Consider the following 27,711-nt stretch of genomic DNA (forward strand, 5'->3'; position numbering starts at 1 on the left):
ATGGTCTAAAACCTCCTGCATGAAACCCAAGGGCAGGATCCAATCCTTATGAGCCTTAGAACAAATATGTAATTACTGTTGTTCAAAATTGTCTTAATTTCTCAGGATTTAACTATTCCCTATTGACAACATATGACAAGGCGTACAGTCATAAGGAGTGAGGTAAGAAACCACAACCCAGTTCTAGCCTGAGAGGCCCAGACTTACAGCTGACTGCAGAAGACATAGGCACAAATGAAGGAATTGTGCCACCACAGACCAAAGCTCCCACCCAGTTTCCTAATGAGAATCTATGTTGCACTGGCGAGGTGGATTATTTTACCTTCCTATATCATTTGAGAAAGCAGAAGCTATGTTGGGGTACCTCAGAGTGTAAGCACAGCATTTCCCAGATAAGTATGCCAAGATGCATTTGAAGAGTATGTGGCCATTGACAGTCAAAAAGGATGGGGAAAAGAGGGACTGGTCCAAGCAGAGAAGCTGTAATATACATTTCTTCTTGCCAGGGAAGCACAGACCTGTCCAGCATGAGTCCACTGTTCTGGGTAAGCTCTATAAAAACAAAAACTGAATGAAAGATACATAGAGGAGGAAAGAGAAGAATTTCTGCTTCCTCTGTAAAGAGAGTAATTTCAGTCTGTTTTAAGGTGATGTTGAGAAGGAATAAATGATTTAGTTCTTGCCTTGTCTAGCATCAGCCTTCTCACAGAAAGGATATCTTGTTTACAAGACCCGTGCTAATTCCTGACAAAGAGAATGGGCTGTCTCTCAAACAGCCCATATGAAAGGTATGCTCAGTGTGTTGTTTTGCCTTTTGGTATAGTTACTTTGGGTTCTAGTATTTACCTTGCAAATATATCACATGTTGCATTGATGAAGTTAATTTCTCTATCTTTGTGCTCAAAAGATATTCAGATTAATTTCTCCAGGAAACTGCTGTACTGTATGTTACCATCTTAACTGGTGCCACTGCCCAGCTTCTTGTGCTGAAGTAGCACCAGAGTGTCACAGTACGTCCCAAGCACTGCTGATACCTACTTTGTGTTTTATTTTTCCCTCCATCTGGCTATGATGGATGAGGGTCCTTTAACTACACTTGTTCTGTAAACTGATATTATGCATTTGACCTAAAATGACAGCTGGAATCAGGGCCACACTTAGAGATGATCATGCCCAACACAAAAATATAAGCAACTTCTGGAGGGTGCCAGCCCTGGGTCAGTCTCAGCTTATTTGTCAATCTGCCAGTTCATTGCTCCTCAGTGCTTTCCCTCCCTGACTAGCAGAAGGCACTGCTTTCAGGGGTAGTAAACGCAGCATGTTAAGAGACAAGCAGTTGGCAGGAGTCCTTATGACAGGGGTGGCAAAAGCAAGACAGGTAGCCAGATGGATTTGGTGTGGCCCAAGGCAAGCACTGAAGCAAAGGGGCGAATCAAAATCAATGGGTTACTATACCCTGATGGGAATCTCTGATTATAGTGACACTGCATAGGCAAACTACACATACTGCAAGCTCTTATTTGTGCTCTGGTGCTACAGCAGTGTCTTGGGCAAATCTTGTTCTGTACTGACATTCTAAGTCATTTTATATTGCTACTATTATTGCTACTCATGTCACTTTGTCTCCGATCATTCCTTCCCTTTTCAACTTGGTCTTACTTTGAGAACTGGGGGGGGGGGGGGGGTACTGGAATTCACTGATGCTCTTTCTTAATTTTCACTTAAACATTTGTACCACTTCCATCAGAAATTAGGACATACAGAAAATAAATGTATTGACTAGAAAAGAAGCACCCTTTGCAGACAGAAGTATGTTCATTAGATTAGCTGACCTAAGTGGGGAAAATGGGCAAGCTCTCCAGCCATTGTAACCTTGAGCTAGCTATGATACCCATGTCTACACCACAGCCACTATTATTGCAATATGCTTATTAGAAAAGGACATTGTTAAAGAACTTGAGGAATTCAGTTTAAGATTTTCAAGACTAAGAAGCTGAAAATAATTAATTTGGTCTGGATAAATTATTCAGTGCTATTGCACCACTAATACTTGTTTATTTATACTTATACCCACACATACACAAACACCCCCACCCCAACACACTGTTACTTAGCTAAATATTTTAATTGTATAAAATATTAAGTGATGAATACAGCATTATCTTGCAAATAAAATGGCCTTATTTTTCAAGTGAAGGTGACAGGGTATTGAAGCATCAGTCTGTGTGTGAATCTCTCTAATGACATGCCACACCATGAGAAGCAGCTGCCTCACGATATTGAGACAGCCTCTGCTCACACAAGCCTGTCAAAATTAGGATGTGACTGATCTCTGTACCTGTAACTATTTTCCTCTAGATATTGCATCTCTTTTTGCAGCATATTTTATACTCACACCTACAGGGTCCTCACTTGCAGGTTTAGCTGGGATTCAGAGGACAGGCTAAAGGCCATCTGCTCTTTGGGAAGGCCAGTGACAAAATCATTAAAAGCACAATTATTTGCAAAATGGAAGAGACACTGTCCATCCCCTTGGCCACAGGACTGAAGCAGGGATACTGGAGAAAATTAAGGAACCAGGATTTTGCCACAGCTGTTCACCCAGGCTCTTCCCATATTTCCCTTCAGCCATCAGACCTGAATAAAGATAGAAGAGATGCTCATGGCACAAATAACTTCCTGGGAAGACAGACATCTCCTGGATCTGGAACCAGCTGTCAGGATGCACAGACAACAGTATATGTTCTTTCATTTTCTTGCAAACAGTATCTTAAAGAAAACCTCCTTCAGAGAGAGAAACCTTTCCACATTGCTCCTTATGAGCAACCAAGAAGATGGCTCAAAAGAGACCTGAGGCAAATTAAAGCCCAATTTAACTTTTGCTCAATAACTTCACTTTATTTGGATGAATCATTTATGAGGTGAAAAACTTCAGCTTACTACACTAGAAAACTCAATTAATAGCCAAGTGCTTAGAGAATAGGGAAGGGGAAGCATGGAGGTAAAACTCCAGTTACCGAGTTAAGAAGCAGAAGTAAAAGCCTTTTGACTTGGAGCATTAGAAGTATTGAAGAGTTCCTCCCTCCAGTCCACAGCAGAAAGAATGGTTGTGCAGCAGGATTGGTGAACAATAACGTATAATAAAGCCAGGTTCAGAACTCAGGTATGACTTGTACCACACTGTGCCATTGCAGGTGAGCCTCAACCAACCAACCAAAGGCCACATGGGAAGCCTACAGCAGAGCAGGGGCAAGACTGTCAGAGTCCCATCTGCCCCACTGGCACAGCCATCGCCCTCGCTGCATCCCCAGATGGATCAGAAAGAGGGCTTGCCTGCCTGCTCCTTGGATCATGGAAAGGATATTTCATATTGGTTTGCAGAAACACCTTCTTGATTGGCCATTAGCATAGAATTCTTCATAACAGGGCACACTTCTTAGGGGATGCTCTGTCTCTGCTCTCTAGGCAGAAGGTACCAACAGTATTCAGAATAGCAGCGTAAAAGGGGAATTTCAGCATTGCCTTGGCAAACAAGAGATGAGAAGACAAACTTTGCTTTTCTTTTGGATCTCTATGCAACCTCTTAAATATACAGGAAAGTCACATTTACCACACTATCAGATATCTCTTTTACTCAGTCTTGAATCCAATCCACCAAAGTGTGAGAAGCAAGTTGTGGGCAGGAGCAGTTTGTTTAATTACAGCTATTTCAAAAGGGAATGCAGTGAGCACTTTTGCTCACCGGCAAACACAAACTCATCATCAGAAACCAAGTCTGTAACTAAATTCTTCTGGATCCCTTGTTTGTTTCCTAAATGTAAAGGAAGGAATATTAGGTTCAAGTAGTAGCCACAGGAAAGGGGAAAGTGAGTAGCTGAGACTGAATGATAGCTTGATTGCTGTGGTCTCTCAGGTTTTATCACATTAGAATAGGTTTAACCCTTCAAAATCTGGTCACTTCTCATCTGTGTAGGAAAACTGCATTGTAGAGAGGAAAAAAAAATGCAGTGGTGCATATGGCATACCATTAATAAGTCTCACACCCCATAATAGGAACATTGGTACACAAATGTGGGGCTTGGGATGTAGCCAAGAGCAGAGCACCCTAGTGAATCATAACACACAGCTAATGAGTTATTTTTGGTAAATTTGGCACTTGGAGTTAATAGAACCAATTTGTCCCCAAAAAGCTAAATCACTTATCACTTCTTTGGAGGTGCTAAGTGGATCTAGAACTTCAGAATGCTGTCAATAAAAATGAGGCAAACTCATCAATGCTGCCTGCTAATTTGTGCTCCTCTCTACTCCTGTTCAGAATAAAGGCAATGTGTACAAGATGCTGTGACAGACAGACAACAATTTGTTACAGGAAGCAGTGGTACAATTTAACTGTGCTCCAGGGCTGACGGCTATTGTCTGAGGTGGGTGACCACAATGAAATTAGACTACTATTTTGGGGAAACATGCAATTAAAACAGCTAGATCTGAAGGGCAAAGCTCAGGGAAGATGTTGAATTACCCATGTCCTCAGCATTCGGAGATGTGGATTTTTGGTTCAGTCTCCTCCAGACTGCTTAGGTATTCAGATTTGGAATGATACTTCACATCTTCCTGAAACAGAAAGGTATTCAATTCAAATTGAAATTGAAGGAGAGGCTGGGAGGTTAATATGAGGGTTTGGTTTGGGAATGTCTCTGGTGGCAGGAATAAAAGTCTAATTATTTTCCATTTAGAGAGTATTTCTCCAACTCACAAAGTCATTGTCACAGACACAAGCTGTATTTCCTATGGGAAACTCCCCTTAACTCTTCCCTTTCAGGTGTAAGTAGCTATTAATGCCCTTCCTATGTTGAGCAAAGCAGCTGCATATGGATGTGCAAAGGATATCCACTGAAGTTTCCACTTTAATATCCAATGAAAAATGTATTTGGGTAGGGAACTCTAGTTTTGAGTGTATAGCAATTGTCTGCATTAACCAACCAGTCTAAGTGGAGTGCACTGAATAGGAAATGAGAGTAAAGCAAAAGTTAGAGCTATGCCAAACTACCTGAGTGTAATGTGGATAGCAGTGAACTGTGACTCATGTCATGTTGTGTTATGTAGCATCAAATCACTGTAGAGTGTGACACAACATAAGCAACATGAGTGGCGTGAATGTGACACAGCACAGGCTTTTTTCCTCTCTCCAACTCTTTCCCTTTTTCTTTTTAAAGCATTTTACTTTTAATCAGATAGCTGCTGTCAATTCACATAACAGCTGCCTGACCCAAATTTTCAGCTGACTGAAGTGGACGAATAGTGAAGTGTGGACTTTCTATTAAGAAAAGTTAACATTCCAGACTAGCATCTCTGTGCTAAAAATACTATCTTATTCTCTTCCCCCTCATCCACTTCTTCCTCCCCTAACACTAGTTATGTTTTTCTTACTGATACTGAATCAATAATTTCATTTCTATATTACAAAACTTAAAACAATACTGGTAAAAAAAGTATACTGGAATTTTACTTACTGATGTTTAATTATTGATGCAGGCTTCTTTAAACATATTTGGCTCTCTGAAACAGCTCTTTAGAACTGTGTTCCATTTCTTATTGCTTACCTATTCTGTTTGTTCTCTGCCTCCCTGATCCTTTTCGATTTTCTGCAGGTTAGCAAGTGCTGCATTGTCTGCTTTTGAAATGTGTCTTTAGGCATGCTTTTGTTTGACAAGGAATGCCAAGGCTGAGCTGACAAAGTCTGTTTGAAAATCTTTTTCCAGGTATACAAGATCAGTAAGTCTGTTCAATGTATTCTGTGATTAGTATTTTTCTTCAGATATTTATATCAACATTTCAGGTTTAGTGAAAGATGTTTTCTGAGCATACCTGTCAGTGGGAAACCTACTAAAGGTAAGTAACAGTATCATTTATATATTCAAATGTATAAATATATTTATGGTAAATAGTTGACATCTCTCTCCATATAACTTAAAAGAAAATATAGCTTTAACAAGCACTCAGCCACTGTTCTTTTCACAGGTTGAAACAAATATCAACTTAGGAAAGCTGTCTTTTAGGTATTTGGGCTCTATCTCTTTACAACCAGGATCATTTTAAACATAATATTTATATTTCTGCACCCTTTCCCCTGCAGGGGCAGGGGCACTGGCGGTAATGTTTGTCCTATAAGGCAAACTCTCAGGTGAAGAAAGCCTTTATGTATTCACACACTGCACTCATGAATTCCAAATAGGATTTTTCCTTTCTTTTTAAAACACTGAAGACACATCTTTTGCCTTTTACCTCCCCAACTGCAACACAGATATCATGTCCTTGACAAAACAATGTGGTGAAAGCTGTACCTAAAATGCAGTTAAAAGAGGCAAACTGAACAAAGGTGGCAGAATTAAAGTACGTAGACCCCTCTTTTACCAATGCATCTATTTGCACGGGATACAATGGCCTCAAGAGGCACCGTTCCATGCTAGTGACCAGGAAGAATTGTCTGAATCCTTGGAAAAAGGGTACAACAGCCCCAAACCCTTCACCTTTTCTTGCTACCTTCCACAGAGCTGCTATCAGGTAATTCTAACATCACTGACTGTCTCCCAGTAAGGGCTGGAACCTGATACACTCTGTGTCTTTGCATGGGGACACGTGAGCAAATACACCATATACCAGGTGGTGCCAGGATCCCAGGCAGTTCTCTCTGATATGGAAATGAAAGCCTGTATGGAAGATCTGACACTAAATGTTGATGAGTTAGCAGGGGTAGGAACTGAAAGCAGAACATGCACCTAGCTGAGGGACAGAAATTTTAGTGTAGAACACAGTTTCCCTTCTGACAACCACAACAAATGCTTGTTGGAAAGTAGAAGGCAAATAAGGGATTTGGGAATCTCTCCTATGGTGAGATTAAACCTGGTCTCCAATGGTGGGATTAGGTCTGCTCTCATCTGAAAGGCTGAAGAAATTCCTCAACAGGAAGGAATGCTCATTTTGTTGTCATCAAAACTCTGGGTAATAGAAATGCCCAACTCTTAATTCTAAAATAGGCTACACATTATTTTTTAGGGTGTTTTGTTTGGTTTGTATCTTTGCTTTTCATAGAGGACAAACCCAAACAACTAAATTTGAATGTGACAATCAAAATCCAGAATCCAACTTCATCACCTTAGCTTAAACTGCTTTACTGAAATTAGTTTGTCTTCTCCATTCAGAAAGTTCACACTTAAATGTCCTGTATCTCTGTTAGACATTCTCCTTTATCAAGCAACACAGAGCCACAAGATAAGCAAAAGATTCCTGTATCTATTGAGTGTATTAAAATGCCACCGTTTCCTCCGTTTTCTTCCATATACCACTAATTCTTAAAGCAACATTAAGATAATAATAGGTAGCCCCAATCCTACCAAGGCATGACTTTGTCAAATCATGATCAGAAGAGATGAGAATGCACACTTCATCGTTTTTCCCTAAGGGCAAGGTATGGAGCTGAGAAAGACCATTGGAGCCAAGAAAAAACATTGGAGCCAAGACTGGAAACTTTAAAGATGTGTCACTTTAAAATTGTATTTTACTTCCACTTAATTTCAATTACATTAATGCTAATAGCAAAAAGTATCCACGGATGTAAGAATGCGTTGCATAGTCCTTGCCCAAAGAAAGAAATAATAGGAAATGTCTGGTTTTATGTAAAAATAAAAACCATAAATATTCTAACAGCTTTCTGCTACAGCAAAAGTACTAATCCAGTGCATTTGAAACTGGAAAAGGATAACAATTGATCTTAACTTTGAAACATGCAAAAGTATTTTTCTTGTGATCTTTTGCCACAGAAAACGAAACCAGTCAATTCAAACGTACAGAAGTTGATCTTGTTTAAAAGGTGCTTGGCTCTCTAATTACATGAGAAGTACCTTGCTTTAATAATTTATTAGAAATATGGGGCAAGATAAAGACAAAGTCTAAAAATACCCACCATGTAAACTAGTGTTGAACTGCTCTCTTAAAAGCTGAAATTATTTGACCGTCTCATTTTCTAGCAGAACACAAGAAAGGAATACCTTAGTTGGTTCTCACCCTGCAGGCAAAGTAGTATAAAACCTCTGGCCTGATTCCAACCCCATTATCAAAGGACCACTCACCTAATCTAAAAAAGCAGCTCTTCATCAATTTATCATTAACAAGAGCATTACAATATAATGTAGGGAAACGGCTTTTCACCAGGGATTCAGTTAATGGGAGTCTAGAGCCACATAACAAGCATGGCAGAAGATATGCCACAGTAGGTGAAGATAATATACATATATTCTATGCAAAGAATACTGCAAATAACCTCTCTGCTGTTGATGAGATCTCTGCAATAGTTATTTTTTTAATATTTAATTTAAAAAGTTGAGGTCTCATTGAATTCTACAACAACATCCGTGAGTGCAAAATAATGAGTTGCTGACTCCCTGTGAAAATGTTTTATACCATTGATTTGCCATCAGTGAAAGCGTGACTCTGGGAAGGTTTTATGGGATTTCACAAGTCAGTGTTGATTTCTGTTCACTATCCTATTTCCTCTAACCTCAAGAGTTCAAAAATCACAAGTCAAGCATCCAAAATTCAGGAGGTGGTTATTTAAGAGATCACAAAATACTATGGAAGCGATCTTGCCTTTTTACCCTCCTGTTTCTCCTCAGTCTAAGCACATAGCTCCATGGGATGTAAACAGTACAATTTTTAAGCACAAGTTGAATTTGGACACACTCCTGTGAATGCTGCAGCTGAAGCTTTAAGGCAAATGCTGATATTGTAAGGCCAGCCACAAAATCATAACTGGTGAGTCTCTTACACATTCTTTGGTGGTGATTCCATCCTTGGTCACTAATGGCACATCACTGCTCTACTGCATCCCTCAGTGGGATAAATTCCAGCCAGACTAACATAGACAAATCATTTCTTTGTTCAGGTCACCAAAGCCTGCAATACGGAGTTAGTGACACATTTTTGAGCTGACATCAGCTGGAAGAGAAAAGATGTTATCTGTTCTAGCCTAAAACTTGCTCATCAGGTTAATCCATCAATGATGCTTGAAGAAAGTGGAACCAGCAGAATAAAGGCTCTATCAGATCAACACTTTGCTCCATGAGGCTGCAGGTTCTTGGGGACCTTTGGCAGGAGGCACAAAGCTATACCACTGAAGCATGGCCTCATCTGAACTGATGGATAGAGAGAGCGAATTGGAGCTTCACAAGAACACTGGAAGAAAAATCTCACACCATTCATATCTCTAAAAAAATAAATAAATCATCTTAAGAGAGACAGTGGTTGGTATACTCCTAATATTAAGCTTCCCTAACAGATAGGTAAACCTAGCAGACAGGTTTACTGGACTCTATGATTCTTAGTAATAGAATCTAGTATTGTGGACCTAAATGGCAGAAATTAACTACTTTCCACCAGCTCTAAGAAATTAATCCATTACAAGCCAAAAAAAATTTTTTGTACTTAAGTGAAGGTAAAAGAAATGAGAGAGGAAAAAAGAGCCAGAGAATACCTTCAGTAAATGAACAGGTCTGGTGAAGTAGCAAACTGTGTGGTGTTTTATATCACGTCAGCTCAGATCCAGGAGTGAAGTTCTATATCCCCCAAAACCACAAAGTGTTGCTATAGAGAACAGTTCATCTGATCAGCAATGCAGGTCAGAGCTCACCGTGAAGGCTCCCTGCAGAGTGGAGACGAGTTCAAGGTCACTACCCTGAAATTTGAAGTGCTCTGCAGGACTGGCCCTACCTACTTGTGAGACCTCCTTCCTCTTCTCTGATCATCACCTCCCATGCTAGTCATGTTCCTCCAGACAGTGAATCCGACAGCAAACAGGCAAGGCACTCCTGAGAGAAGGAGACAACTTCTGGAGGAGCTACATATGGACTATGGACTTTCTTCCCTGAGGAGAGAAAAATAAACTCACTTGTGCACTTCAGTGCAAACCTCATCTTTCCAGCTGAACATCCCTCAATAATTTCTTCAAACAAAGCAAAATCCTATAAAATAATCAAACTCTTCTCCCAACAGGCTAAGAAGAGACAGAGGGGAGTGCTTCAGACACAAAGATACACTCACACACAAACACACACTGCTCTTAGTAACAGAAAGTGTTTTGATAATACACTGCATGAGAGTACACAAGAGCATACTGAGACCAAACAACACAGCTACAGTGATATTTCAGGAACAGGATTAGGAGATGTACTACACTGAATCAAATACGTAATGAAGTACTCACACAGATATTTGATGTTATTGCCGTTGGCCCCTATGCATTGCCAAAAGGAACTGCTATCCTGATACACAGGTAAAACACAAAAGCAACCATCTGTCTTAAAATACTTCTGAGCATGACTGGTCTGGGATACTCACTGCCTTCCAAAGATACTGGTGGTCTTTGCTAACGGGTTTTGCTTGATAATAGCTTCACATAACATGTCAAATCCTTTGCCATGGAAGGAAGGAACAACAAGACCAGGGTGAGGGTGGTTACCCAAAGCCATCTCCTGTCAGTATTGTCAGGATTCTCTGCCCCTACCCTCCTGACCTGAGAGAAAGAGGCAAAACTGAGTGCTGCCCACCACAACAAATGATGTCAGTAGAAACTCCCCGAATATTCAAACTATTTCATCTTTATTTCAGTTTTTGAAAGACGTGTTTTCTAATTCTATCCATGAGATATTTCAAACTAGACAAGTGATTTCTGTCTCGCTTCAGACCTGTCAAATCTGAATGCTTAACCCTCAGGAAAATCTTCCAAGAAGTTATTGGCATTTATTCATTCTTATTAGCTGCTTTAATTTTAAGGAACTGACACCTTCCAGGGAAAATCCCATTTTGCCAGAAAATTCCCAGCCAAACCCAAGGTTGACCTGGAAGGTCTCAAGCAGCAATTTTCCCTGAGGGATCATTCTATTAATGTTAGACATTAATTTCCATGTGTGACGATGTCAAGTCAAACCTGTCAAGAAGATACACAGAGGACTTCCCTCCACACACCACTGCAGAGCCCCCAGGCTACATTCCACTCCAGGAAGGTGTGTGTGGGACACAGTTTGTGGCACCATCCCAGGAAGAGCCCCATTTCAGAAAACACAGCATCGGTACCAGTTAGATAAGGTATGTGACTAGCGAAACTGCAAAGAGCAGCAGCAAAGGAGGAAGAACCAGGCTGAGAAGCTGTAGGAGCAGCAGTAGGAGACGGTGATAAAGGTTACTGAAGGTCAAGTACAGCCGGCACATCGCTGCTGGCACGAAATTGCTGCTGCATTCCAGGAAATCATTCCCTCTCATCTTCCTGAGCCTGTCACATCCTATTTCACTTACTGGTTCCTTTTCAAGGTGTTCGTCTTATTTGTCTCCTTGGGTTTGCTGTTTATCTCCATTTATTCTCAGCATAATTTGAGGCTCGTTGTTTGAATCCTGCGACTGGTGGGCAGGTGGGGGAGAGCTAACCTGTGTAATGATCTGGAGAATCCATGTGGGAAGGAAGGAGAGCAAGATTAGTAGAAGTGATTACAGCAGGAGTTGTGATGGGAATATCATTCCTCCAGAGCAAGCAGTGGGGGACCAGCAGGCCTGCTTCTCGTCGTTTTTGCAGAGAAAACTGAAGGAGCCACATTACTCTGTGTGAGCTGTGTCCAGGAGCAATAAAATCACCTACAGATGAATAAGCTCCAAAGTTGTCTGAAATAAAGTTTAGGAAGCACTAATGTACCTCATGCAATCCCAGCTTTATGGTAATGTATATTAGATGATTAGCACCAATGGGTAAGAGGCATGAATCCTCATACATTGAAAGCCAAGCATTAGCATATATTTAGCAGATTACAGTTAAATTTGTCATGAGCTACCTGTCTCTGCTGAAACAGTTCTTACAGCAGGAAAGTCGGTCTTCCTTTGGAAAATAAAAAGGACTTTACATTTGGCTTGCTGGGGGCTCTTTTCGAGAAACCAAAGCTTGCTACTCACAAATGAACTGGGAAAAAAACCCTATCACCAGCTTGTCCCTGCAGCCGGGGCTGCCCTGTGCCAGATACAGCCACTTCCAACTGACCCACAACAGCCATAGCTCAGGCCCATAGCCACACATGGGGCACCTCTGGGAAGCATACTGACAGAAAGAAAGGGCAGAAGATGCCCATGGAGAGAAAATGAGGGAACCCCAAGGTCAGAGGAAGAGATACTCCATGGCAGAGCAGATAACCACTGCAGCCCATGGAGGACCCTGTGCTGGAGCAGACAGACTGCAGCAGACAGTCCTGACAGGACTGCAGCCCTTAGAAAGCTCATTCTGGAGCACAGCAAAGCAGAGAAGAACTGTGATGGACTGATTGCAATGCCCATCCCCAATGCACCATTCAGGATGGGTATAGGGAAATCAGAGGTGAAGCTGAGCCTGGGGAAGGGGAGAGGTGTTTTGTCTCAAAAAAGGCATTTGTCTTTGTTTCCCACTACCCAAATTAATAATTGAATATTTCTTTAACTGGCAATAGATTAATTTTTCCCCAAGTCAAATGTTTGGGTGAGATTGGCTCCTAGCTCCTGCTGAGCTTAGGACTCAATGTCTACACCTCCACTGCAGGACAACCTGCCTTCCCTAGAGGCAAGACACCAAGTCAGTTCATCAGCTGTGCCTTGGGCCTGCAAAGGGAGCTGAAGTTCCTTTGAACTGCATTCAGCATTCATGAGACAGCTCCCACCTCCTCTTGACATCCTGTCCTGGATGAAGAAGTATCTTCTCTAGCCCTAGGCATGATTACAAGAGATTTTAATTTTAGCATTCTAGTATGCCAATATTTGCACTATGCAGGTTTTTAATCCTGATGGTAACAATTTACCAGTTAACCGAGTCAAAGCTGTTCTGTGCTAGGACTCTCCTGAGTAAATGCCTTAATTATAATAAACTTGTTTCCTGGTTGTCTCGGGCATTGTTATGTGTGTAAAACAATTCACATTAAGAGTGCCCTCTGTTTTTACAAAGCATGCCTGGTTGGTTGGTTTTTTATTTCTTCTTCTGCTTGTTTAAGGAAATACCTTGAAGTTACTACTGAATTAAGGAGAAAATAATCCCTCTACTTGTTCAGAGGAGAAAAACCAGAACCTTAAACCAGGCTTTTTCATCTACACAGTCCTAGAAATAATGCTGTGTATTGCGAAGCCTAAGTAAACACTGCTTGCACCTTCTGAGAACAAAAATGAGGAGTAAAAGAAAAGACAAAACAAGTGTAAATGGAGGAAAGTTACAGCTCAAGTGGCTGTTCTCATGGATGGAAATTGATGAGGTCATGTATCTGACACTGAGAAGCACATCTACACCTACATAAAACTTACATACTGGTCACAGCAGGATCTTGCAGAAACAAAATAATCAGGATCAGAAGCAACAAAAGAGTTTCTGGATTAATCCAGACAGAAAGGGCCATCCAAGAATACCACCTTACCAAGTTGCTTGGAAAACACGAGGAATAAAGTTGTGTCTCCTGTTTTCATACAGATTGAACTACATAAACTCAAGTTACCAGTGAGAAAGACTGGCAGAGACATAGTTCTACTCCAGAGTAACTGACAGATTTGAGATAAAAAAAAAAACTAACATGCGACAGAAAAGGCTCTGGTCCCAATCTGGCAAAATAACTTCTTTCCCCCTCTTAATTCTTTAAGGTTTTGGGACATCAGAAGACAGAACAGGAAATGCATTTGCCATCCAGCTGTTCACGCTACCAGGAAGAATCTGTGAGAGCTGTAAAAATACATAATAGAGGTCCCTTAGAGGGAAGGAAAAGGTTGCAGATAGGGAGTATGTCAGGAGACAAAGAACAGGAACCTTGCATTCATTTTGCAATTTTCACCCCCCTAGAAAGAAAGACAAGCAAACCAGCATAAACAATAAGTGTATTTTCTGCACTTAAAACACTATTAACACAGGAATTTCAATGCTCTTTTTTTCCTCTGATTCATCTACTTGCACCTGTTTTAGATAGAAAATGCAAACCAAACATGAACATTCTTACTTGCATGATTATTAGTATGAGTGGAGAATAATCCAGCTCGGTGTTTATATATAACATCTGTTGTATTTTGTTTGCTCTTTTTCTTATGTGTTTTATCACAACAGAAAAATATTACAGAATTATGAAATTGTACCCACATGAACTGAATTTTGCTTACTTAGAAACAAGAACATGAGATATACTTAAAGAGCTACAATAGGCACATACAGTAAAAGTAACTGCATATGCAGGAGATGCTAGGGATAATGGTTAGGCAAGGTTTGATTACGAGTTATGATACTAAACCAGAACTAGGATTCAAATACAGGCTTGGTACTAGCAAAATTTAAGTGAGCTCTGAATAACTTCAGAAAAGAATAGGAACTTAGTTGCTTCTGAATAAGTTATCATTACATGAAGCTGCAGGAGAACAATAACCATGGAAAAGCTAAGCCCAGCTTACTCCAGATTTAAAAGAACTTTAAGTTTCATTATCAAGATCTGTTTGGTCATGTTGCAGGTTTGGCTGTGAAAGTTTAAACCAAAAAAACTACAGCCCCCTCCCTCTAATCTACACTTCACAATAGAACACAGTCTTTACAGATTCAATAAATTATTCATGGAGAAGGCAATATTACTATTAGACCCTGGGGTCTTAGTCTCCCCACATGTAAAAGATCTAACTCTACACAATCAATCCAGTAGGATAACTGTTATACTCTACTTAACCCAGATTGCCTAACAGGGTTTGAAAACGGATTAGTGGATGATGAGCTTGTTTTAAAAGCAATATTATCTCCCAGAAAAGCAGAGGATAATTCCTACTAGCAGGTTTAAGAAATAAAATGATCCTATGTTAGAAAGAAACTTTCCACATGTTCTCTTAACTAGCTAGACACTGACACATGCAATGACTAGAGGCATGGGAGAAGCTAAGCATCAAAACAGGCATCAATCAAAAACATTCCCACTAAGCATTAGTGTTCTTAGGCTCTTAGAGAATAGAAAGAATCTAGACTGACAACAGGGTATCAAAACTGGCTTATTCTTGCAAATTTTCTGAATATTATCTGTGAAGGGGCAAGCAAGATTTCTGGAATGGCTACAACTCTTCATCATTACAACAACTCCCACAGCTAATACTGATATGCTGAGGATATCCTAATGCCCTTTTAATTACAGAGAGAGGCATAAAGCTGAAACCATATCTAAAGAACAGGAGTTTCAATGCTCTCTATTTTTGGTGACTATGTGACATCCAAAAAACCCCCAGCAGAATTTACCATGCATAAAGATGGGTTCAATTTTTATTTATCACAAATCTCTGGTTACTATCAAAGTACGGTAGTACGGTCATTCCTTTACACTTGTACTTTATTTTTTTCAGAATATGCCCTTGAAATAGAAAAAATTACTTGAAATAGCTCCACACTGGACCAGACAGAGAAAAGTCAAAACACAGGGAGACTGACCTCTGCATCATGGGTGTTCACCAAATAGATCTGAGATGTGCTCTTCTGGGAGGTCTATGGGAAAGCCCCGCTCTCTCATGTACTACCAGCCATGTAGCCTCAACAGTGCCAAGGTCCGACGCAGGAGTACTCTGCAGAAGACAACATACAAATATTCACTCAAACTGAAAAAAAAAATCATAAAATCAAAGAAATCACATGTTTTTTGCTTGCTATTGAGAAATATTCTAGATCTCTACTATGGCAGCTTCCCACCAAAGGCTAGTGTTGAAAGAATGTCCATTGAACTGGAGTTTTGATTGCAAACTGCAAGAGTGTGTCTCAAAATCTGATGCTAAGACTTACAGTACTCCATGCAGAGAACAGAGACACATTCCAAACTTCCTATGCATTTACCGAAAACAGCTCGCATTTTGAATATCAGATCTTCACAGAAAATCATTCCTAGGCAAGCCCTAGGCTGAAAGATGTCCGCATAAAACATTAGTTGAATACATTCAAGCTAACATATTTCCAGATCCAGTGGAGCAATTTGTAAGAGCATTACCTACCCCTGGCATATGTGGTCACTCCAGGGTTCTGCGAAAATGGAACTCCAGAACTTAAAACATTTACACTGATGTAATCTCTTGTTAACAAAATGGCAGCATAACAAATACAAGGTACCGCATAGCCCCCTCTGCTGAGCATGTTTTCTCTCCTCTTATTCCTCAGTACTTTTCCTCCCTACATGTATTTTTGTTTTCTGTGTTGCTACCTGGCTCTTCCCTTTCAGACAGCCTCTTCCTGACAGTTATCAGGGTTTAACATACTGTACTAGGAGGCTCGTGAATATTGCTCTTTGATTTCTAGTGCTTTATGATGAATGGCTGGGAATCATTGCTGTAGAAAAGGAATAAAAAAAAGGAAAGAAAAATAGTTTCTGAAAACCTTTGTGCTGTCGAATTCTCCCTGCAAACTCTCCAGCACTGAAGCACTTTGCTACAGAACTGGCACACTGGATGCATTAAACCTTCCCTTCCCAGCGCTCAAAACAGCAAGGTATAACATGGGAAAAATGAGAACACGAACCTTGATTTGGATGTGTCCTTTCTTGTATTTTTCCTTCTTGATTTTTACTCTCTTGTTTTTTAAATGTCTTCCCAGATGTGTTTAAATTTGAGGTTTTGTGTCTTGAATCCTTCATCACATCTCAACAGACACCAGAAAAGAGCAGTTCTAAAACAGAAAGAGAAGAGTTTGTCCAACTGCAGGCTTCTGGGAGGGATCTGATGAAAGGACTCCTACCTCTGTGTTTCTTTAGGGGTCTTATCTTTGACCCAGAAACTTCCCACCAGAAATTAAAGGAATTTATAAGCTTTTCCAGGTTTTCAAGAGCACAGAGGTGAAATACATCCCCAGAGGACTGGGTGTAGTCCATCACATCCAGGTAGAACACAAGCAGCAGGCTCCACACCTTCTAGAAGCTTTGGCAACATACTTGTACCTGGGAAATTCCAGGCAGGAGGAGGACCATGCTTGCTGAGTGCTGCCATCACATCCACCCAGCTGGAAAGACAGCCTGGAATCACTGCCGATGACCCTTCTGCAGTACCCTGCAAAGCAGCAAAGATGATGATGGTGAGACTAGCTCTTGATGCCACAGCTGTAGGTGACAGATGCTGCTCTCATTCTTCTATGTGGCAACCCCATGATTGTAGGTGAGAGCTGTCGGTATGGAGCATATTCAGAGGAGCAGACCACTGACTGCTCCATAGGGAATGAACAAATGACTGCATTTTTTTCACCTCTCCCCCTGAAAAACAAGCTTCCTGTCCTCATTGCTTGCTGAGAAAATAGTCCAGAGTTGTAAGTACAAATACCAGGAAGCAAAGTTTATGTTCTGTATTTTTAACTCTTTTAAAGGCAGTAATTCAAAGCATATACCAGGACATATGTCTACCTCCAATATGAAAGCAATTTCCTAAGATCCTCAAGAGAAGTATAACAAGCACTGCTAATGTCAGGGAAGGTATTAAACCTATTTCCATTAACTGAGAACCATGTTCTTAGAGTTGGGTCTCAGTCTTCTCTATTGCTCCCATGACCTTAAAAATATACTTTTTCCTTGAGTTTCCTCCATCTTGTAAGTCCCCTAATTTCCCAGTCTGGACTAATGAAAAACACAGAAGCTGATAGTCCCTGCCACAGAGGGCAAACCACCTACAAGCAGTAACAGAGATCACAGTGACAAGTGCCAACAAGGTAAGGAAAAGAAGCATTTCCAAGTGAATTCACTTCAGGATGAAAAAGTTCTAATTTATCACTTTTACCTTACTTTGCTTCCATGAATGACAAGATTCAACCCCAGTTCAGGATTTATGTGCTTAAAGCACACATAGCAGTAACTTTACAGCATTCAGCCTTCCCAAACTTCTTCAGCATGAGGGAAAAATACAGAACACATTTCATACTGTGGCCTAGTGTTTGGCAGCTTCTTGCAATTCTCAGTCTCTGGTCCAGCAATGCTTCTGTATCTTTCTAACTAACTGGTTGCAACACAGCACAAGCTGCACAACTGCACAAGCTCACGCATGCCTAGGGAGAAGGAAAGGCTATGAGTTAATCTTGAAGGTATACATGATAAAACATTAAACAGGATAACAAAAACCTAAACACTTTTTTACTTTAACAACCAACCACCCTGCCAAGAGGATGTAGGTATGGACGAAATGGCTATTTACCAGAGGGAAGAGGAAGCAATACAGGGAACATAACCAGTATATTAGAGCACCACGCACCAATTATGTTACAGTACTGTTACCGTGCATCTGTGCACATCTATATTCAGGCCAGAGCCTGAACACGATGAGTATCACTTCCACCACTGAAACCTGCTGATTTCCCAGGGAGGCTCATAGGAGAGACTGTCATGGGCCCTGCAGATAGTGCTGCTTGGCCCCAAGGCCTTACACAGCTGAGGCTCCTCTGAGGCTGGGTAGGGGACCAGCAGCAGCCACATCAGTCCACGCTTCTCAATGATACTGTCCCACAGCACTGAATGGATGCTTCCAATTTGGTTTGCCAACTTTCCAGTGAAGTGGTTCTTTACATTTCACCTGTACCTTTTAACATCATGCAGAGACAGATTCCATCCTCTCATCTGCTAGCTAACAAGTGGAGAAAGCCATCAAAACCAAACAGAGGAACAGCATTCTGTGTTGCATGACCTCCCAGTGGGCACTCCCAGCACACATGAGTATAGAACCAGCTATATTTGTCTAGTGTTGTGTTCATAATGGTGCTGATAAAGAGCAAAATTTAGCTGGAAGACAGATCAGTACTCTCTAGCCCTTACTGACTGGTGTGTTAAAAGGCTTCACAGAGAGACGTATCATTGCACTAAGAAGCCACTTTTCCCTGTGAAATTAAAGTGCCAGGGTCTCAGGTGAATACATGTCTCTTGGCTAGGTCACAGTTTCTTTCTTGCTAAGTCCAGCTTCTTTGCTGTGATGTACCAGATCAACCTGATGGCTGTGGCGGGATTCGTGGGATTTTCATTTTTCCTGAGAGCCTTCTATGTTTATAGTCAAGAAATACTGGCTTGCCTCATTTTTTCCTGTTTCCCAACAGTTCTGTAAAACAGCTCTACCTTTTAGGGGGCTACATTAAATCTTTTACTACTACAGAAAATCTCTGATTTGCAAAGGAATGCTCAGATTAGGAGCAGCTTCCATTGCAACAACCCTCTCCCCTTCAGTAAAGTTTGCTTCACAAAGTTCCAAACCACTGTGTTTTAGAGGCAAAGCACTCAGAAAGTTTAACATTAAGGTAAGCTTCTCCCCTCCTCCCCCACCTCCCCCCCCCTTTGCTCCGGAGTGTACATTTTGGGGCAGGGTAGTTAAGTGAGAAAAATAGCAAAAGATCCTAAGCAGAAAAGGTCATTTTCTGGCAGAACTTTCAGTTCATATCTATTAAATGCTCACATGGAGCTTGTTTTATGGTTTGCTTGCTTTAAAACTAGAACAACATTTGGTTCTATATTCAGAATTTGTATGCCATGTTTCAGCCTGGAGCATATTTTTATGGTTAAGTTCTAAACCCTGAAATTCAGAATTCATCATAAATACACAACACCTCCCTAGCAATAACATTGCCAACATCATCGCTATAATGATAAAAATGATTAAATGCTATCATTCTGTTCAAGACATTGCCAACAGATTTTGTGTTAAGTGCCTGCAATTAGAGCTCTGTCTTTTGTAATAACAACATATTAATACGAATGCTGCCAGTACCTTTGCAACTTCCAAAGTATTATTAAAATAAATAAGTTCAGGGAAAAAAAAAAAAAGAGTAACAGAAACAGGGGAAACAGTTTCACAATTATAAAAGCCCTCGGCAATAGACATTTCAGCTTTAATACAGACCTGAATTTCTTAATACAGGTTACCCAGAGCAGGAGACAAGTTCTGTGCTACCTTGATTTACCATGCCTGCCTGGGAGTACTAAGCATTCAGAACATTATACTCCACAAACCCTAGGAGCATCCTAACGAGCAGGGGGAGTGTGAATAATTAGAATAAATACGTAACTTGATTTTGCTTAAAGTATAACAGAGGGGCAGCAATAAGATTTGTACTGGCAGCAAGTTGCTTTTTCCCCCAGTCTCTTCATTACTCATTACAAATAAGTTAGTTAATTGTTAAATAACAAAAAAGAGACACTAATTCAAGTAGTGGCTTTGACATCTGTGAGTATTCAAAGTTAAAACTTAATTAGAAGTTAAAACTATGTTGTTTTATTGATGCATACTTAGCATTTTTAGCCCTTTAAACATTAAATGGAGGTTCACTTAGGAAGGGACATAACAATGAAACATTTAAATCCAGTGCTAGTTTTCTTCTCTAGCTAGTGATACTCCTGACACAGTCACTATCAAAATGAGAGCAAAACGAGAAACCTGTCAAACATGTACAAATATTTCCATCTTGTTTCCAGAGTAAATTATTGTCTCTGAATTGCCACTGTTCCTACTCCAGTTTTATTCTTTTTTCATTCATCAGCAAGGGAATTCACAGACACCAGACTCCCTTTTCCCTCCCAACAATGATATGCCACTAATAAACTCTTACTGCCTTTGTCTATCTATCAAAGCCACGGCATAAACGACTGCCTAGGAATCCTGTCCACTCAGACACACAAACTGCTGACCCCCCTCGGGAGCAGAGAGAAGAACCCTGTGCCAAACAGCAATTATAAGATAATGGCACTAAAATGCCTGAACCTAGGAGTTATTCTCTGTCAACCCTTGCAGGACTCTTATGTGCCTGAGAATTAAGTCACAGATTAATCTGTTGCTCAGTATAAAGGATTTCTCTCTCTCTACTCAGGTTTGACATCAACAAAATTGACCACTTCATCAGAAGATATCAATTCCTCATCCTCATTTCCAAAAGGCAGTGAAATCCATTGCTTCATAGCTTGCTTACTCTGAAAAACAAAACAAATCCCTGTCACAGTTTGAATATTGCCCTCCAATGCAAGCACATATGCCTGATCTTCTATAGTACCCTTGAATAAAGAGAGACCTAAAGTCACAAGATCTGGAGAAGCCAAAACATAATTATACTAAAGTAGGCTGTAGATACGTTGATGATCTTCAGTATACAAAGTCAATGGTGAACCTGGTTTTAACCTGATGACTAATTGTACTGACCATCATGCAGACTACATGGCATAAGCTAGAACATTTTGCTTACAGAAGCTAGACTGTTGCTACTAAGAGTGAGTTTTAACTACTGGTGACAGTGAATATTGCTGCTTCAGCTTACAGTCCAAGAAATAGCCAAGAGATTAGTGCTCAAACACAGTATTACAAGCTGTGTTCCAGCTGATACACAGTATTAAGGACTCATCTGCATTACAAAATACATGTTGTGTTTAAACATGAACAGGAGAGGTTACATTAGTGGAAGTGATGATTGTGATGTTATAGTAGTCAGCATGGTCAAGGGAAAATTGTGTTCAACTTCATGGATTAAACCCTGGTAGAGAACAACTTTCTGCTTCTGAGCTCTAGGTATTTTCCCCCTGCATAAGGAATTATGTCTGTTGGTCTTTGCAGAATCTGAAGGAAGAAATCAACCAGATTTTGCAATGTGGAAAAGGAAAATATATCCAAGTCAGTTTAGGGAATAAAGCGTGCATTTGAGATGTGAAATCTTCACTGAAGATTTTTTAAGAACAAATAGGATAAATACCTGCTGGGAACAAGCCAAATATTCCCATTCCTGTCTCAATGCAGAGTTCTGACTAGCTATCCTCTCAAAATCACTCCAACTCTGATGCTTTCAGTATTTTCCTGTTTACAATGTTGTTCCTGCATCCCTCCTGGTCCAGTCCCATCACTCCAGTCAGTCTCGTCAGCCAAAGTATAAAACATGGCAAAATGATCCCATGTCTGTAGGGCTGTTATAGAATTATAGAACAGGAGAAAGAGTCAACAGAATACTGTTAGGACTGAGAGGGCTGATCAGCCTGCAGGGTGGCAAGGATGGTGTACTTACTGAAGAAGAACCTCCCTGGGAGTCTCTGAAGACTAAGTAAGTCATGCTTCCCTGGCTTTGACAGAGAACATACTTTACACTTCTTGTTGGAGAAGGCAAAAAGGAGCTTAAAGAATGCTGAGTTTGTTAAATCTAAAAAGCAAAGTTATTAAAAGAGAAGTGAAAATGCAGAACATCACAGCACTAATAAAAACCTGGCTGAAAAGTTGTATTGAAGGCTAGTGCAAAGAAAAAAATCACGATATCAATTCATAATGCATCATGTAAGTGTTTTTAATGAATTTTTTTTTTCTAGTCCCCAGCTCAAATCCTGACATTTGTTATTTCAATGATTTTGGATGCTCTTTCCAGGATTTATGTGGAAAAAAAAAAAAAGAAGAAAAAGAAGCCATTTTCAAACCTTGAAAGAAATTGGCTCCCATATGTAAGTTTAAATTATCCATCACCCTGCAGGAGGAGTCAAGCAAAATCGAAGGCCATGTTGATGAATAATCAAGGTAAATTTGTCACATTTTTTACTGTGCTGCATACTTCCAGAGTTTCATAAAAAGAGCCACATAATTAGTTTAGCTTACCAGGGGGAAAAAAAAAACAACTTGAATGACAAGGTCAGGCTCTTGCCCTTTCAGTAAATTAGAGAAGATTGCCATAAATTGCATAATATAATGAAACACCAATTTGCATATTTGCTGCTATATTAAAAGGGATCAGTTTTAGCTCGCAAAGCAGAACAAATAAAAACATGCATTTTAATAACTCAAATTACTCCCAGGAAGTGACCCTCAGCAGAAAGCCTGATTATCACTACTTAATTAGAAAGCCTTGGAAATCTAAATCCTCCTTTAAATCCTATTCTGTGTACAGTGAAAGATGAAGCCATGAGTTTTGTCTTAGATTCAATATTTACTCTTTACTAATATGTTTGCAGGGGAGACTTTCCAAAGCATGATGAAGACATGCAAAAAAAATTAATATTCAAAAGGAAGAGTGCATCAAACCTGTGTTGGCTTGCAGGTGCAAAGCAATTAACAAGCTGGCATTTGCAGTGCTTTTAATTAATTAATTGAAAATGCAAAGCTGACTTTCATTTCTTTAAATGTTTGAACATTTTATCCATCAATAATGAACCGCTACTTACTCACTGCAGTGGCTACAACAGCTGGGAGATGAAAAACTTAGTCCTGTAGAAAAAGTGCATAGGAGTTTCACATTCACATTTCTCCTTGCCACTGAGGAACGCGCTACAGTGTGAAACTCTGGATGATGTGGAGGAGAATCTTGTGTGTGTGCTTAGCTATAAAAATAATCTGTGTCTGTATTACAGTCCAAGCTAGAATAGGAATTAAAATCAAAAGTTACAACATAAAATGTAGTGAGGCTTAATTTTTAATTTAACTTTAAAAATTAAATGCTGTTTGCTTTGGGAAGTCAAGGGATTTTTTTTTCCTAAGAATAAAACATTCTTCCCTGATCTTTAAAGGTTAAAATTATAAGAAGAGACTGAGTCATTTCTAAGTGCTTGCAAACAATAAATAGTCAAGAGAAAAGTGTTGTGATTAAATTTACAAGTTGGTATCACTTGAATGATAAATGTATTGTTTTCAGCTGGCAGATTTTGGTCAGTATGTATTTAAAAGACACTACCATTAATATACTTTAATTAAAGCATAAATGCTACATTGCTACTTCACTAGGCATTCACTCAGCTGGAACTAACTGTATTTGCTTAATCTACAATTTTAGATGTATTAGCAAAAATAAATGTTGGTGAATGTAAGAGCCTGATTACATATCTTGGGTAAATTGGTGATAATGAGTCAAGAGACTTTGTGTTCATTCACATATATTAGAATAAGAATCATTATGAAATTAAAGCTAAGATTAATCCTGCTAATGACACCATGGAGCATCTGGGAATAAGATAACCCAGATGTCAAATTCACTGTGATACTGTGCTGCTATTTGATAGAGTAACCCCTTGAAGTGTTCTTCTAAGGCAGCTAGCTGGTACCCCACAGTCCCAGCACTTGAAATGCAAATGAGTGACAAGATAGACTAATAATGAGAGCAGATTCTAGCAGTAAGGAAAATGAATTAATTAAAGAAAAAACCCTGAACCAGTGATAAGAACAAGCAGCAGGCAGCCCAATGTCCTCAATTAGGGTGGATGACATCTGCAGTGTATTTCTCTCTAATAAAGCCCTCACTCTGTATTCCAAAGCACACGATTCTAACACTGTTAACATTTTAATGTCTTGGGCGTGCATGGTAACATTAATTACAAGATGATTTGGATGACTTCTGAATCTCTTTTATGTCTTCCACTGAGTAAAAATCTGAGTTGCAGCTTTGATATCATAAATAAAATGTAGAGACCTGCCAAGCATTAAAGCTCTCCTGAAGTAACTCAGATCTGCTAAGTTACATTAAACCTTTATAGCTAAGCAAAGAGCATTCTCTATGAATTTAAAGAGGGTCAGTGTCTATACATTTTAATGGCAAAGCTTTACAGATCTCCGGCATTTTTCTTTAGACTGCAGCTGTTGTTGTTTTTAATTACTAATGAATTTAATCTACTGTTTTGTTGAGCTCAATTTACCTTCTCCATAGCATTTGTTCAGAAACTCACACCAGGATTAAGTGACTTGCTTCCTCATTTCCCCAACCCACGATCTTCTCTTTCTTGCTAACTGCTCTGCTCCTTGTCTGGAGTGAGCAACTGTTAGCAAAGCCACTCCCAAAACAAGACCAAGAAGAACTGGAATTAATTCACTGTAGCCCAAGACTCAATGGGCAAACCAAGAGCAACACAGGATTCCTGTGCACTTTTTGGATTCCTGATGAAATGCAGTGGCACCCCATCTTCACTGCAGTTACTAGGCATGCTAACAGCACTGCCATCATCCCTGTATCAACAGTATACACACTCTGTTTGGGGGGGGGGGAGGAGGCTAAGGGGATGGGAAATGAAGAAGGGTCAACTTTTCTGGAGGAAAAGCACACAGCAGCCCTGGTTTTGTTCTGCCCTGAAACTCTCCCTGGAAATGGCTGAGGCAGATGCTCAACCTTCTTGCAGCTTCACTCATCTCGTAGAACTCCACAACAGGTTACAATATACAGTTCAATAAGAGCTTTGTGAGAAACATCACTGTAGGAAAGGCCCACATACACTTGAAAACTAACATTTCTCTGGGGCAAATAAACAAATGTAAATGATTTGATCTCTTCTTGAGACACAAGTTGACCAGAGTCTTTATGGCAAAGCTGTAAGACCACAACTGACGAACTTCCATGCATCACTTACAAGAGCAAAGCAACCATAATATGTCAATCCCTAGTTAAGATAGTTAAGATCTGTGGTCATAAGATTTGTCATAAGAAGTTTTTTAAACCATTTAATCTGGTTATAAACCTCCTCTCTCAGAATCTCACATCTGTGGCTATTTCTGATTACATTTCTGGGACACCACCACTAGCCCATCTTCTGCTTTTTTTTTGGGTTCCACAGCACATAATACTCTTCTCTGTCTCTCCCAGCTGTATATCTATAAACACATGCCTTTTTCTTGGGTTCCTCCTCACCCTCAAATGGATTGATATGAGACATTTACTGCTCCAATTAAATTTTGTACAACCCTGAGACAAGGTAATTGAAGAGGAATGTAGAGGAAAGCAGACTGGCCTTGGGATCCTTGCCTTCAACTACATTTTTAGGTGCATTTTAGAGGGTAATTTATACAAACTCTCATTTAATGTCGATGTTCTTTCCTTTTTCAGCTTTCACAGACTCAAGAATTAATGAAGCACTGAGAAATTTCAGAGACTACCTTGTTGTTAATAAATTTAAACCCTTCCTCTGAAGAGCGAGAGCAATTATTTCTACTCTTATTTTGTTGCAACAGATCTTGTCTTCCAGACGGAGCCAGTGGCACACTTCTGCTCATTCTTTATGACAGAAATTGAGAGGAAATTTACTATTCAGAATTTGAAAGGTTTTTGTTGATATAATCAAAAAAGGATACCCCTTTAGATACTTTAGTCCATGATTTGCTCTGTCAGGAAAGTAATTCACATAGATAAAGTTGCATAAAAGACTCCTTTTCCCTGAACAAAGATATGACAGCACTCATGTCTTCAGTCTTCAATTACCATCCACAGCTCTGGATTTTAATTTCATTTCATATAAGCTTTGCAGCTTATATGGTTGTTCTCAGCTCAGCTCCCCCAGATCAGCTGTATGGCAAAAGGACCTGTAAAGCTGGAGTAATTCACTCAGAGCCTCACTCATTTAGAGCACTGAAAAGTTTGCTCAAGTATCCCCAAAGCTAAGTTCAAATAAAGAGTTCAGCATGTCTACACCTAAAAGTAACTCCATACAATCAACTTCAGCTATTGGAATGTATGTATAGCTAGAAGCATGGGCTGCTCCAAATAAAATCTTTTCTTACAGTAGGTCCATGTAACTGTAAATCATAATCTGCTGTCCTTGACATACATGCCATGTCTTTGTTGGTGGTCTTTGCTAAGAGACAGAGACTGATCTTATCCCAGCCTCCATCCTTTATCCTATTAATCAGTGTCTTAATTTCAAGTGACTTTTGAGCAGGAGTGACTACTGTCTGAGAGCCTTCCCGTTTTCTGGACAAGCTGTCTCTTTCTAAGGCTGGCCTTGCACTAGCCTCTGTCTTGCTGCTTCCCTCTGCTTACCTCTGCAATTCCCTGGCAGTCAGCTGGAGGTCCTAAGCTGTCTGACCTCCTCTGTTTTCCTTCCTTGGAGTGGGCTTGCTGGGGTGTCTTCACAGAGCATTGCATACCTGCAGTGGTTTCACCTTAACCTGCAGTAAACCAAAAACTTCAGTAGAGTTTTAAAACCCCATAGCCTGTACCTGAAAATAAGACCAGATTTGTTTCTTTCCTTTTATCTACTACGACATAGCACAATGCATCTCCTCACAAGAACTCAGAGTAAGGATATAACCACTGAAGGTTGCTTGGGTTTGGGTTTTGTTTTAATTTAATTTATAATAGAAGCTTCATTATAGGGAAAAAAAAAGCAACAAACCAAACCTGATTAAATATGCATAAAATGTGGCTTTTTTAATAGCTGCAAAAGCTTATAATATAACCACAGGAACAAACCACAGAGATCCAGAGGGAAAAAATCACTGAAGAGTTAATAAAAATAACCCCTTAAAGTGGTAACTAGGATCTACACACCACAGCTTCCAGCAGGTAAGTTTAGTAAATTGCAAGCCAGCATTTTCCATTCCCAAGGACAACTACACAGGGAATTTCCGAGCCAAAAGTTTAAGTCACAGTTACACAGGTCTTGCCTTCCCCTGTGCTTGGGCAAAATTGCCATTAATATTAATGGCAGACAGGCATGCATGTGAAGGAGAGAAACCCCTAATTAGTGTAGTAGCACATGCAACATTCCTAACAGGGAAACCATTTTGTATGCCCTAATTGCTCGAAATTGGCAACAAGTTACCATATGCATCTGTATCAAAGGCTACAGAAGCTCATGAATTCTCCAGTGGTAGGAAAACGTGCCCATACTGCAGAGTCTGGGTGACAAAAGCAGTCTGTGTCTGTGTTATACTTACAACCTCTGCTACCTAGCCAAGGGGTTCACTGACCACTGTTCCTGCTGCATCCCTCATCTCTCAGAGGGGAAGCCC

Source organism: Melopsittacus undulatus, chromosome 6 (assembly GCF_012275295.1).
Source record: "Melopsittacus undulatus isolate bMelUnd1 chromosome 6, bMelUnd1.mat.Z, whole genome shotgun sequence".
NCBI lineage: Eukaryota > Metazoa > Chordata > Aves > Psittaciformes > Psittaculidae > Melopsittacus > Melopsittacus undulatus.